The sequence below is a fragment of the Centrocercus urophasianus genome, unplaced genomic scaffold (assembly GCF_019232065.1).
Source record: "Centrocercus urophasianus isolate 14NV4802_14NV808 unplaced genomic scaffold, USGS_Curo_1.0 seq_20, whole genome shotgun sequence".
NCBI lineage: Eukaryota > Metazoa > Chordata > Aves > Galliformes > Phasianidae > Centrocercus > Centrocercus urophasianus.
Genome location: NW_024884756.1, coordinates 4,261,138 through 4,270,618, shown reverse-complemented (window position 1 = coordinate 4,270,618; position 9,481 = coordinate 4,261,138). Strand labels below are relative to the sequence as shown.

The 9,481-nt window shown below is 40.8% G+C and overlaps 2 long non-coding RNA genes across 2 annotated transcripts in view; both read left to right on the top strand.

The window, feature by feature from the left end:
- Nucleotides 1-1,714, top strand: part of LOC122162296 — a 4,827-nt gene extending 3,113 nt beyond the window's left edge. Inside the window, exon 3 of the long non-coding RNA XR_006169463.1 lies at nucleotides 1,619-1,714. This is a non-coding gene — a long non-coding RNA (uncharacterized LOC122162296). The remainder of the gene's footprint in view (nucleotides 1-1,618) is intronic.
- Nucleotides 1,715-2,453: 739 nt separating this feature from the next.
- Nucleotides 2,454-8,398, top strand: LOC122162297. The gene is made up of 3 exons (XR_006169464.1): nucleotides 2,454-2,721; nucleotides 5,817-6,027; nucleotides 8,284-8,398. It is a non-coding gene; the product is annotated as an uncharacterized LOC122162297 (long non-coding RNA).
- The last annotated feature ends 1,083 nt before the right edge of the window (nucleotides 8,399-9,481 follow it).

Here is a 9,481-nt window from a genome sequence, read left to right as displayed (position 1 = left end):
TCCTTCGATCCTTCGATCCTTCGTTCCTTCGTTCCTTCGATCCTTCGTTCCTTCGTTCCTTCGTTCCTTCGATCCTTCGTTCCTTCGTTCCTTCGTTCCTTCGTTCCTTCGTTCCTTCGTTCCTTCGATCCTTCGATCCTTCGATCCTTCGTTCCTTCGTTCCTTCGTTCCTCCGATCCTCCGTTCCTTCGATCCTTCGTTCCTTCGATCCTCCGTTCCTCCGTTCCTCCGTTCCTCCGTTCCTTCGATCGTTCGTTCCTCCGTTCCTTCGATCCTTCGTTCCTTCGATCCTCCGTTCCTCCGTTCCTCCGTTCCTCCGTTCCTCCGATCCTCCGATCCTCCGATCCTCCGATCCTTCGATCCTTCAAAAATCCCCACCCAAAGTCGCTCCCCATCCCCACCAAAACCCTCCACCTCCCACCCAAGTCCCCCCGTCCTTCCCAAGTCCCCTTGTTCCCCCCTCCCTTCCAGTTCCCCAAATCCCCACCTCCCCCCGGCAAATAATACTTCCAAGCGTTATTAACTTGCTCTCTTTTATTTCCAGTTTTTCCCTCATTCATTTTATTTATTTTATTCTCCTCTTTTTTAAGTGTAGTTCTTACCATCCAGCTTCCTCCTGCTAGTTTAACTTTCTAGGCTTTTTAGTTTGCCTATTTTTTTTATGTTATACAACTTACAGTATTTTCCTTAGCCACTAAAAGCAAAGCCAGCTGCTGTTGCCTGCGCTTGCTTTGCTACCTCTCGTATAGGAGGTTGTGGATATGACTACAGTCAGCATTAGAGAACTACTTTCTTATGATCTACTTGGTCTGTCTCCTGTCTTCAGTGTAAAGAAGCAGTCAACTGAAGAGTTTGTTACGCCAAGGCTTAAGAGGAAGTGAAAATAATCGTGCTCTTTTTAATACTTTCTAGAGAATCCCTTGGCCTGGGTGTCGTGTAAATGTGCCTAGGAGAACATCGCCCCCTCCATTATTACTTTTCTTCATGGTTTCTGAATTGTTTTTTGTAATTTTTTATTTTTTCTTTATATTTATATAATGATAAATTATAATTCATATTCCAGTTTGCATGTATTTATTACTTATTACTTTATTCTATTTAAAAATATTGTTAAGCTAACTAACAAACAAAACCAACCCCACCTTAGTTTGAAGTTTTAAGTGAGTTAGATTTTGAAACAACCAAGTTGACCTACTGAAAAGCTCTTTGGGATCCCATCACATCTCCTCTGAAAAAAAAAAAAAAAAAACAATGGAAGTTTGTAATACACATTATATGCGCAGGAGCTTATGCTGACCTGTGTGGTAGTCATGTCCTGTATTTTAACTTTGTATTTTAAAACTGCCTTAATGTTTGTTCAAGACCAGACATGCTGCGCTACTGCTAGACACCGAAACTTCCTAATGCTTTTTGAAATCGTAATTATGTAACGATTTAACTCTGTGCAAGAAAGGTTGTGTTACAATTAAGTATCCTGTTGTCCATTTCCAACACTCAAGTTGACTGAGGCCCACACAGTCAATCAGCTGACAGCAAAGCCTGCTGCACTGGCTGCTGCTTTCAGTTAGAAAACCCTTCCAGCCTTCCTGTAACGTGTTCTGTTATGCATCCGATTTAGGTCTACATCCAGAGACTGTTCTTGGATGGAGCACAGTGGAACAGAGAAACTAAAAAGCAAGGAGATTATCATCCAAAAACCCTCTGCCATACGGTGCCTGTGGAGAGTGAGTATTACAATTTGTAACATTCCTGTAGTATTGTGTCTGAACAAATCCTGTGGAGGGAATACCTAAGTGGCTACCTTTAAGGGAGCAACAGGGTAACTCAAAAGTTAGTAGCGTTGAAGGAAGGGAGGAAAAGAACAGCAGCAACGATCTATGAAGGAAACCTTATTCTAGTATGACATCAGAATACAAGATAACACAATATAATACAGTTTAATTGTAATTGAGACTAATAAATCAGACAAGATGTGAGATTGAGTTCCTGGGACTGAGTCAAACCTGAAAAGCTTGGAATGACTAGGAAAGCACCTCCAGCACCCACCGCAAGGCAGTAAGATCTCCCCCCCCCACCCAAAAGGGCTAGACCCTGTGACTTCTGTCATGTGCAAGGATAGGTACCTGGTCTTGGGGCATTAACGCACCGTACACTACCTCATGTTTTGATGTGGAATGCTGAAATGCTAAAAAATAAAAAACGTAAAACCATGACAAGCATCTACAAGTAACAACGGTATGTTTGGCGTTGCCGATTTTGTTCAAGGAAGCCATCTGCTAAGACAAGATTCAACGAAAAGCAGGTTTTCAGGCTCATCTGCCAAAAAACCAACATCGCTCTCAAAAATACTTAGGCCCAACTGAGAATGTTTCTCACCCTTCCTTCCCCCCATTTATTTATTTATTTATTTATAATGTGAAAAGGGTTATTATTCTTTGCTGCAGATATTGCTAAAGCCTTGTAAGAAAGCAGACGTTCCGCAACCACGCAGTTACCTGGCTCTAGTGTACAAGACCAGCGAGAGAAGAATCCTGTCAACCACCGGCCATTCCACCGACTTTGTCACTGCGAGGACCCTTCCTTCCAACAAACCGCAGGAACACTGAATCAAACGCTATTTTGTCAGCTTATTTCACAAACCTACTGCAATTACTGAGGGTTCCTTTACTAGATCACCCGTGAGGAACACGTGTCGGTCCTGAATGGCTGCAATATCAAAAGGTAAGTCAATATGCATATAAAAGTACTCACGAAAAAGCAAAAACCATTTTGCACGTTGCAATTCGTGATGTATAAAATACAGGATTGCACATTAAAACCTCATGAAAGCCAGCAGGAGCATCTGCTCCTGCATTTGATCTTTCCAGCTTTGTAAAATTGAAAAAGTAATAATGATAACAAAAAGACCGATAGCTCGGCTGTATCTTATAGGATCATAATCACGTTAGAAACCATAGACTCAACCGTTGACAGAAGATTTTTTTATTAAAAAAAAAAAAACATATAAATAATCACGCTGAGTCTAGCAACAACAGTATTACTAAGCATAATCACAGCAGATCGAGTGCAATGTGATCTACATCGAAATTCGTATGGGATGTCACACTGTGACAGCATTTTAATACACAAATAACATGCCCTAAAATAAAAGTTAGCTCAGACTCTGGATTTGGCAGAGTGGAATGTACAAACCAAGCAGAACTGTAGTGGAATTCAGATTGTCTGTAACGTGACTTATAAGTGTACCTGCGAACAATCTGAATTTCAGTATCGGTGGAAAACCTACAGACGAAGTCACTGGTGTCACACTGGCCTTCGTAAGTTGTAATAAACATGTTACAAAAGTAATTATTTATTACAAAGTTGTAATAAATAAATACAAGATGAAAGACAAGCAACAGATGTATTTAATGAAAAAAATCCAGTACCTGCCTTGATGGATCGTGTTTTCCCTTATCTGAAAACTGTCTCAAAAGGAAGCTGAGTATTTTCCTATGCTGGCAGCGTATTAAGCTGGAACCGTACTCCAACCAGTACCAAAGCAAAAATGCTACCTGACATAATTTTTCATTTGAAACTTGTTAAAAGAAATAAACTTACTGAAAAACAAATTGACCAAAACTTTCGTTAGACCACATGGCCCCTTTACACTTGACAGAGTTGAGAAAAAAATTGCAATTAAGCATCAGTTCGGTAAACAGGCAACAGAAGTTATCGAAGCTAAGATCCTCAGTAATTATCCCATCACTGAAGTCCCTTAGAAAATAGTACTCAGGGATGCACTGTGAGCACCGAGTAAACATGTGTCACCTAGGCACTTAGTGCTGCACAAATTTAGCAAACCAAAGCTTGTAACACCACACTTGCTGAGCTGGGTCCGACGGTAAATCTTTTTGGAGAGGAAAACTAATGAGCTGATGAGTTCTCAGCATCAAGTGACCGTGTGTCTCAACTCTGTGTTTCGGCTTCTTCACCAAAGAAACGGCGTTATTATTTCAATCTGACCCTTAAGCCTACTTCCGTGATTACGAGTGGAACTACAGAATCGACTTGTGCTCCTCAACAACTCAGAGCATTTTTCGTTAATGACATAACAGTACAAGAAGAACTCGCTCCTGTGTGGCAGAATAACCATCTCAGCAAAATCTGAGTCGGGACATGCTCCCAGCATGTCAAGGCCAAAAACTTTCAATCTATCCTTACAAATTAAGTCATTTGCTTTTTAATAATAATAAAAAAAAATACTAAAATCCAAAAACAAAACATGCAAACAAACTAATTTACGCTAGAAGTAGAAATCCTCTTAGCCTCAACCACAGAAACTGTTGGTGCCGCTACAACTGATATTGAGGCACTATAGAAACGGAGTACAGTAAGTAACCCTGCATGAACGTGGTGTATTTTAGCCTTTGTGCCCTCGTTCATTAACTAGCATGTTTGTTGTACTTCAACCTAGGAGAAAACATTCCAATTGCATTTTCCTGCTATATCTAAGAACAAACACCAAACCTATTTTAGTCAAGAAAACACCGTCAAAGTGATCCTCGACAGGACATCGTAGCGCTTTGCGGCACATATTGCAACGGCCTGCCTTCTTACACTTGAAGTTAAAAAGAGGGAGTGCAGCTCACTGTTTCGGCTTTCTCTTTTTCCTAATATTTAAGGCAGCACAGTGGTTTCCACTCATCTGTTTTCATTATGATTTAATACTTCAGCTGACCACTTTGCAGAGGAACCAGCGCTACTCACGCAAATGCCTACATACACACAGATAAAAGAAGATACATATATAAATGTATATGTGTACATATATACGTATATATGCCTGCTGCTTAAGACTTACGCGGTACTGAAAGCGTACTCAGGTTCCTTTCATAGGTACGATTTTCAGCTGTAAAATTTTCTGGGTTCTGGTAAACCACGCAAGAAATTCTTTTTTCCTAAGCATGTACATCCTTCGCTGTCTTTTTTTATATAAGCAAGCAGCACGCTGAACTTAGCATTTATTTCTGGAATTTACTTTTTCCCAATTGCCACTCAGTGGAGTTTAGAAGATGCTTTTGGGCCATCTCATCTGATTTGAATCGGAAAACGCAGTAGATAATACACACAGAAATGAATTGGATGTACTTTCCTAAGTAGTGCAAACTGCTGCTTCTCCTCTAAGCTATGTGCATACAGTGAAACAGTGCAGACTCCAAGTCGTACAGTAATAACAGGGTATCCGCAGCGAAACCCGGCATACGGTCAGAACTGGATGTTAAGCACAATTTCACCTTCGTAGAGGGCAATCACCAGCATGATGGCAAATCCAAGAAGCAGGCCTAGGTTCTGCATAATAAACCACCCCGCTGGACAATAACTGTGCTCTTATCTCCGTCTCCGTGAAGCATTTCTTGAAGCTAAAAAGAAAAGCCATTAAAATGAAGTTATTTCACATCTATTCTATTTAATCACTGGCATTTTTACAAGGTGATATTAATGGATAAAGAATAAGCAATTGAGGTTTTAGTTATAAAAACAAGCCACTAATGCATACTTGAAAGTATACCCAATTACTGTATTTTAGAAAAACGGTCTCAAACACGTCCTGTATTTACTAGACCAAGTGAAAACTCTTTTCCAGTGGGCGCTCCTACGGCTCTTCCTGGATTGTGCGTCTAGCTGAACTTCCAATATCAGGGGCCAGTCCGGTATTCTCTCGGTCTGCTCTTTCAAGTTTGTTTAATCAATTAAAAGTAGCCACGTGGCTCTAAAGACTCGGTCCTCTAACTCAGCCCTTTGTCTTGTTGTATGCGTTACGTATATTCACGCAGGTCTGAGAATAGCGAGCTTCATCATGCACGCCACAGGTAATTCAGGAAGAATTTCACAGACGTCTATAGAAAGCTCTGAAAGCTGTGCCTGTTACTCAACTGCAAGGAAAACATCAAATAGTACTGACAAAAGCGCTAAGTAAACGCAGACGTAGAAGACGTAAAAATAAATCTTCCAAAACACCTTACAGGACCACCAGGCAAGACTAAGGTAACTTAAAGGATTTCCTTTGTTTACCGTATGTTTCTATCAATTCATTTATCCGTAAACGATTTTGAGAGTAAAACGAAACATTACCCAGATCAAACATATAAACTTCAATCAGTAGAGAACAAATCCTTTATTGTAGCTCTTTGTAAAATAGGCTATAACTGTTCTGGCTATTCCAAGTATCTGAATAAGGTACAACAAACATAAACAAATTACCAGACCATCAGATCAGCTAAAATGATTCATTTATTGCCTGTTTGCTCTTGCCTTATCGTATTTCACAAAGATACATAAACTGACAATTCGATCTAACGAAATTTTAAACGTAGAAAATACACACACCAGTATGTAAATTGCTCATCTCTGCTACAGATTACTGAACTTCTCAATTTACAGGCTCTCGATAGGACCTATTCCAGTGTCCGGGCATTAAGACTAGTCAACACAAACACGTCTCACAGTTGAGAATTTATAGTTTCTTGCAGAGATGTGAGAAACAAGGAAAACAACTTTTTTTATAATATGTATGTTACATAACTATATATTATAAATTACTTATGTATAAAATTCATTCAAAAATACGTAATATGAAGTATAAAATACATATAGTTTTACAATAAGAATAGAGTTCATGTCATCTTGACTTAAGTGACAGCAGAAGGTCATGGAGAGCCTTAAGGATTGAAGATTCCCTGAGTTGAGTTCAAGTTCTACCTCCTCTCAACTAAGAGAAAACTATATTTTAGAAACAGAAATATACCTAATTAGATGAACTTCCATCATACGCAGGAATACCGGAAGGTCAGTCGCCCCTTAGTAGACTTCAGCTGACCTACAAAACTATTAAATACCGTTCCTGTTAGGTGTCAGAAAACAGGGACTTAGAGAGGAAGGCAGATTAAGGCGTCGTAAAAACACGAACACGGTGATGTTTCAGGTGTATCTCGCAGAGGTGCTCCTGCTCTTGTTTAGAGTTAAACTGTATTGAATGCTAGCGTGCCTAAGAAAAAGGACCGAGAGTAAAAACTTTGCCTTCCTTTATACATTCTTCAGTCGAAGTACATCAAGGAAAAAAAAGCATGAGCACAGAACTTACAGGAAACTAGCTGGTATCCAGTAACTATAGGCTATTGCAAGACATCTGTATCTGCACGAGGAGTTATTCTCTACTAAGCAGCCATTTGCCTCTGCGAGACAAGCACAGGTTTCGATATGATAAGCTAGCACCCGAGAAAAAACTGCAACTGCAGCTATCTACTAGCTATCGGGAGGAGTATCATGACAGAAATTACACACACGCATTTATTCGGTCTTTTATAGGAAGTACTGGTTTCATAAAATTCATTACCTAATTCATGGGGCAGCTTGTGACAAAATGCTGCTATATATGTACTAATTCCTCCTGTCAGACCAGCCCTAAAAGCTGCTCCTGAAAGAAAAAAGAAAGAAAAGATACAAATCCTATGTTACTGTATAATCAATGCATGTACAGATGTTGTAATTATGAAATATATCACAGCATTTGGCTAAGCAGCTATTATACACCAAAAAAGAATAGATAGAATGCTTACCTGTATCCTGGGCTTGCTATGAAACTCCAGAGAAGGAGATCTCCAGAAGAGATCCTTCCCTGCTGGTAGTCAGCTCTTAAATAGGTCTAGGAGAGGTGGAGCCAGGCTCCACTGGTGAATTGCCTTCACCTGTGCTCCCGTGGCTGACTCATTGCTCTCTTCAGGGGATCAGTAGGAGGCTCAGGCTGTGATTCAGCAGTTCCCAGACAGTTACTATTCTCTAATCAGCAAATTTTATCAACAGACTCATCACCTTTTCTTGAAACACACTTCTTGATTGCACCGGAAGTACCCTGGTGGGCATTAACGCTGTGTATATTATTACCTAGCTCAACCCAACAGCAGAACCTGAAAAAAGAATGTGAAACAGAGACAGAAAGGCAAGAGAGGAAAACTGCACCACTGTTTACTTTGCTTAGTTTTTTTTTTTTTTTTTTTTTTTTTCCCCAGCATAGGAGGAGGAATGACACAACAACCGGACTCACAGTACATTAATTAAAAGTACTGCGTATGTACTGTTATTAACAAAATAATATTACAAATATTTACAATCCTAAGCAAATATAATCCTAAAGAATTTCTTGTTTCTTACTCTAAAGTAAATACTGAGACCCAAACAACCAACGTGCGTGTTTTGGGTATTCCTCAATCCCTAAGGAGTTTTCTCTGTGCCTATCTCAATTAGACAGAGATCGCTACTGTCGCTGATATCAAGATAGTAATCTCGGTGGAAACAGACAATAGAGCAGAGATTATCAGAGCTGATGACCTTTTAATGCCTGCAGTGATTTAACAGTGCCGCTAGCCTTGGGAGACAGGGAGATCTGCCCTGTGATCGCTTATAAAATACTACCCAAGTTACTCAAGGTAAGAAACTGCCGAGAAACGCTGATTGGTTTTGCTTACCTATTGCTAAGCCATCGCTGAAGTTGTGAATGCCACCTCCCGTGATTACCGTCTGTATAATCAAAGAATAGTAGCACGTTATGATTACAAAATAAACAAGAGAGTTAGGCAAAGTAGACTATGAAAACAAAAGAGAATAAATGGAGGGCTTACCCCTATGCTGGGCTCACCACAAAACACCAGTAGAGGCGATCTCCGGAAGTGATCCTTCCCTTCTGGTAGCCAGCCCTTAAATAGGTCTAGGAGGGGTGGAGCCTGGCTGCACCCCTTCGGCAGCACAGCTGAATTGCCTTCACCTGTGCTCCTCTGGCTGACTCATGGCTCGCCGCAGGTGATCAATCAGAGGTTCGGGCTGTGACTCAGCAGTTCCCATACACCGAGACTCTCCATTAAGTTTATCGACAGAAATTATTTTCGCTTGGCCTTCTCAGCCAAACGGTAACTGGTCAGAGACTGGAATCTCTGAAATGTCACAGATTATACTCCTTCGGGCCACGCGTGTTAGTTTACACCTGGGCTGAGCTAGCTTCACTGGAAAACTCCTCCCAGAACCAGAGAGTCACGGCCGCCCGAAACCCTGACTGCCTCAGAAGTCTGAGAACCGCTAGCGGGGCGTATCAGGAAGCATTTGCAGCGCTCTCAGATCTTAGAAAAACAAAATATATAACGCAGGGAAAGCCTAACGAGTCTTATTAACAGCGTAACAGCAGCGCAACTGCACGAGAGGTGACGTGCTACGTGCCAGAAGTTACGTGTCGTTACTGCGAATCTCACAGTCAGAAAAAAACACCGAAAATAAATGCCTACCTGCAAGGGGTTGGAGCTGAAGCCAGTCAGCATCTGGTCTCTTATTTAGTTTCTGATCTGAAGGTTTCCTTCCAATTGGCCGTGCTTCGCTCTGTTTAGTCTCGCACCATTTCTGCTTACTCTGCAACAGGAAAGATTTAATGTCTGATTTATAGAGGGACGTTAGTGCA